The 5,092-nt window shown below is 44.6% G+C and overlaps 1 long non-coding RNA gene across 1 annotated transcript; it reads left to right on the top strand.

Moving 5' to 3' along the window:
• Nucleotides 1-2,929: 2,929 nt before the first annotated feature.
• LOC306920017 lies at nt 2,930-4,452 on the top strand. The gene is made up of 4 exons (XR_013789600.1): nt 2,930-3,070; nt 3,359-3,664; nt 3,764-4,063; nt 4,201-4,452. It is a non-coding gene; the product is annotated as an uncharacterized lncRNA (long non-coding RNA).
• Nucleotides 4,453-5,092: the final 640 nt, after the last annotated feature.

The raw sequence follows: 5,092 nt of genomic DNA, 5'->3' as shown, positions 1-5,092 counted from the left end.
GGAACCTTCAAAATAAGGGTTTCACTGAAAAACGCTGGCAGTTAGGGAAGAATTAATGAATACCTGACAAGGGATGTGTTAAAGCAGGCGGAGCGAGACTGTTTCGCTTCCGGTTCACTGCCTTTACATCGGTTACCTAGCAACAGAGACCTATAAGTGGCCGTCGGCCGTACAGCACAGAGACGAAGTTGAATGCAATATAAAACTAAACATTTAAAAAACTTGTCTAGTGATGTAAACACAAAAATAAAACCACTCATGATGTCATGTGGCAGCCAAATGGACTGTTTGTACAATGTTTGTTTCAGGATGCGAAGCGCCCCATCACTTCACACAAGTGTGATTTAAAAAGGTCACACCCGTGTGAAGTAAGGGGCGCTCTTATCATCTTACAACATCAATTACAACATAATGTTTGTTTAACATAACCCCCCCCCCTCTCTCTCTCTCTCTCTCTCTCTCTCTCTCTCTCTCTCTCTCTCTCTCTCTCTCTCCAGAGTCTGTGAGGTTGGTGGATGGTCCTAGTGTGTGTTCAGGCAGAGTGGAGGTGAAGTCTAATGAGTCGTGGGCCTCAGTGTGTGAAGGTGACTTTGACCAGCAGGATGCAGAGGTGGTCTGTAGGGAGCTTGGTTGCGGAGCTGCTTCGGCCCTCAAGGGGGCGCTCTATGGAGAAGTGAACACTCCAATATGGACCAAAGAGTTCCAGTGTGAAGGCGCTGAGTCTGCTCTCCTGGACTGTAGAGCCTCAAACTCAACCAGAAACACCTGTTTGCCTGACAAGACCGTTGGACTCACCTGCTCAGGTAAAGACAAGCTACACCCTGCAATCATTTTTGAGGGGTGCTAGCTATAGGATAGTAGTATAGGCTAGTATAGTTCTGTGTCTGTGTGTGCCACATAATTGAGGCTAAAAGTGAGGACAGAAAAGTGAGGACACCAATTGTGCTTGGCCGGAATGTGATGATGTATGATAAGAGCCCCCCTCACTTCACACAAGTGTGATCTTTCATGTTTATTATAAAGTGATACTGTTTAAATGTTTACTCACCTGTCTCTTTACAGTGGTTGATGATGTAAGGTTGGTGGGAGGAACCAGTACCTGTTCTGGTATACTGGAAATAAAACACCAGGGAGAGTGGAGATCAGTGGACGGTGGGTTTCACTGGAACCTGCAGTCCTCATCTGTAGTGTGCAGACAATTGGACTGCGGCTCTGCCGTTTCAACAGAAAGGACTTCTGGTTTCACACAACAACCTGTATGGAGGATTACACCTCACTGTGTTGGGTCTGAGTCTTCACTGAGCGTCTGTGTCATAATGGAGAATCATGTCAAACGGAAAGGTTTGATTACAGGCAAACCCACTGTGAACTGTTCAGGTAACACAATGACAGCAGTCCTTACAGTCTCTCATTTCATCTCTGTGCGTGTATGTATGTGCGCTTGCGTGCGTGTGTGCGTAAGTGTCTTCGTGCTTGTGTGTGCATGTGTGTTTATGCGTGTGTGCATGCTTATGAGTGCAGTGACTAGAAAAGGCCTTTAGTCTCATGAGCTACTGGGGAAGATCTTGTGATGATGATGATGATGATGATCATGATGATGATGATGATGATGATGATGATGATGATTAGTTATTTGTGTTTTGATTTATTGATTATATATTTCCATATGAATTACTTTATTTTAGAATGAAAGAACACTGTTTGTTTAGGGTTTCAGTAAAACAACGTTGACTTTCCTCTGATGTGATTAGATTCAATTTGCATCCATAATGCATTCATACATTCTCTTGTAGATCACTAACATCATTGTATAATCACTCTCTCTCTCTCTCTCTGTCTCTCTCTCTCTCTCCAGAGTCTGTGAGGTTGGTGAATGGTCCTAGTTTGTGTTCAGGCAGAGTGGAGGTGAAGTCTAATGAGTCATGGGCCTCAGTGTGTGAAGGTGACTTTGACCAGCAGGATGCAGAGGTGGTCTGTAGGGAGCTTGGTTGCGGAGCTTCTTCGGCCCTCAAGGGGGCGCTCTATGGAGAAGTCAAGGCTCCAATGTGGGCCAAAGAGTTCCAGTGTGAAGGCACTGAGTCAGCTCTCCGGAACTGTGGAGCCTCAAACTCATCCAGAAACACCTCCTCATCTGACAAGTCTGTTGAACTAACCTGCTCAGGTAAAAGACACCTTTTAATTTGGATAATCATTTTATAATGAGAGTAATAACATGTTTTTTTCCCCTTGCATGTTAATCCCACCCCCCCACTTGATAGTGGGTGCAGCAGAACGGCACCGCTCACTTCACACTGGGGTGTGATTTTATTTTTGATGCCCAGCTTTGTGGATCTGTGTGAACACAAACATTGGCTGATGATTGGCTGATCACCCCATAGTGATGATTTGATTGGCTGAGCAAAGTACATATTGAAGATACAAGTGAGGGCAGAAAAGTGAAGACGCCAAAAGTGATTGGCCAGAATTACATTTGTGATGATTTGATTGGCTAAGCACAGCATGTGATGTGTGATGGTGCATGATGATAAGAGCGCCCTTTCGTGTGAAGTGAGGACGCCACAAGTGATTAGCCTTGAGGATTAGCCTTGAGGACTTGAGATAAAAAGGACTTGAGGACAGAAAAGTTAAGATAGAAATTGTGAATGGCCAGAATGAGATGATGTATGAAGATAAGAGTGCCCCTCACTTCACATGGTGATTTATTTATTTATTTTATTTTTGTATTTGTTTGTTTGTTTTATTTATTGCGTTTACTCTCTTGTCTCTACAGAGTCTGATGATGTCAGGTTGGTGAGAGGAACCAGTAACTGTGCTGGTATACTGGAGATGAAACACCAGAGAGAGTGGAGACCAGTGGACGGTTGGTCTGACTGGAACCTGCAGTCCTCATCTGTAGTGTGTCGACACCTTGGCTGTGGCTCTGCCATTTCAACAGAGAGGAGTTCTGGTGTTACACATCAACCTGCATGGAGGATAACACCTCACTGTGTTGGGTCTGAGTCTTCTCTGAGTGACTGTGGAAATAAGATGTCTTCCACCTCCTTGTACGTACTGGAGGTGAACTGTTCAGGTAACACACTACTACTTCAACGACAGTAATGTCTGACAAAGCCACGGGAAACACTGGCCCTGATCAATTATTAAACCATTCGGAGCCATTAATTTTGCTGTTTGTGAAAATAACATGTGTGGAATGTTCTGATGGGGCATTATGCCTTACTATACTATTATGCTACAGTATGTAACATTCATCTTGCATATAATGTCTCTGGGCTTGTTATTGCTTTAATTTTTCTTGTTTTATTATGCCTTTATCGTCAGTGACTTGAAATGTCTCTCTCTCTCTCTCTGTCTCCAGAGTCTGTGAGGTTGGTGAATGGTCCTAGTTTGTGTTCAGGCAGAGTGGAGGTGAAGTCTAATGAGTCTTGGGTCTCAGTGTGTGAAGGTGACTTTGACCAGCAGGATGCAGAGGTGGTCTGTAGGCAGCTAGGATGTGGGCCTCCTTCAGTCCTCCAGGGGGCGCTCTATGGAGAAGCCAATGTTTCAATGTGGACCAAAGAGTTCCAGTGTAAAGGCAACGAGTCTGTTCTCCTGGACTGTGGAACTTCAGACTCAACTAGAAACACAAGCTCACCTTACAAGTCTGTTGGACTCACCTGCTCAGGTAAAAGACAGGCTAAACATTTGGTTTGGAACTTTGGATTATTATTTCATGAATAAATAAATATGAATCTTTACTGTTTACTCTCTGGTCTCTGTACAGAGTCTGACAATGTCAGGTTGGTGAGGGGAACCAGTAAGTGTATTGGAATACTGGAGATGAAACACCAGGGAGAGTGGAGACCAGTGGATGGTCGGTCTGACTGGAACCTGAAGTCATCATCTGTAGTGTGTCGACAGCTGGAGTGTGGCTCTGCTGTATCAAGAGAAAGGACTTCTGCTTCTACACATGAACCTGTATGGTGGATTTCAGCTTCCTGTGTTGGGTCTGAGTCTTCACTGAGGGAGTGTGGAACAAAGAAGTCTGGCAATTCCACTGCCAGACTGGAGATTATCTGTTCAGGTAAAACAATGACTTCAACAATGACACATTTACATTGTCTCATCTATCTGTCAGTACAATATCTTATAATTAAACTGGTCATACAGTCAAATCTACTGTATTACCAATTTCAGCCAATCGCCTCTGTCTTGTTCCAGATCTGCTGTTTAAGCCTATCATCACCTTTGTAAGCTCCATTTCTGAAAGCCAGCAGCAGGAGCTGCATGTGATCAGCTGCTCCACCAACACAACATCACTGGATACAACACAAGACACAACACCACTGGATACAACACAACACACACCACTGGATACAACACAACACACACCACTGGATACAACACAACACACATCACTGGCTACAACACAACACACATCACTGGATACGACACAACACACATCTCTGGATACGACACAACACACATCTCTGGATACGACACAACACACAACACTGGATACGACACAACACACATCACTGGATACGACACAACACACATCACTGGATACAACACAAGACACAACACCACTGGATACAACACAACACACAACACCACTGGATACAACACAACACACATCACTGGATACGACACAACACACATCACTGGATACAGCACAAGACACAACACCACTGGATACAACACAACACACAACACCACTGGATACAACACAACACACATCACTGGATACGACACAACACACATCACTGGATACAGCACAACTCACAACATCAGTGCAAACCTTAGTACACTCCATTTCTGGAAGCCAACAGCAGGTGGTGGAGGGTTTCAGCTTCAGTATCAGATGCTCCATCCTGCCACAGTACCCAGGAGGCTTCTTCTACCTCACCTTCACTGGATCCAACACCACGCGCAACTACACCCAGTCAGCTGTCAATCACTCTGTATCCAACACAACACACAACATCACTGCATCCAACACAACATCACTGGATACAACACAACACACAACGCCACTGGATACAACACGACACACAACACCACTAGATACAACACAACAGACAACACCACTGTATTCAACACAACAGACATC

Source organism: Electrona antarctica (assembly GCF_951216825.1).
Source record: "Electrona antarctica genome assembly, chromosome: 3".
Lineage (NCBI taxonomy): Eukaryota > Metazoa > Chordata > Actinopteri > Myctophiformes > Myctophidae > Electrona > Electrona antarctica.
The sequence above is the reverse complement of the archived record's forward strand: the minus strand, read 5'-3'. Positions and strand labels throughout refer to the sequence as shown.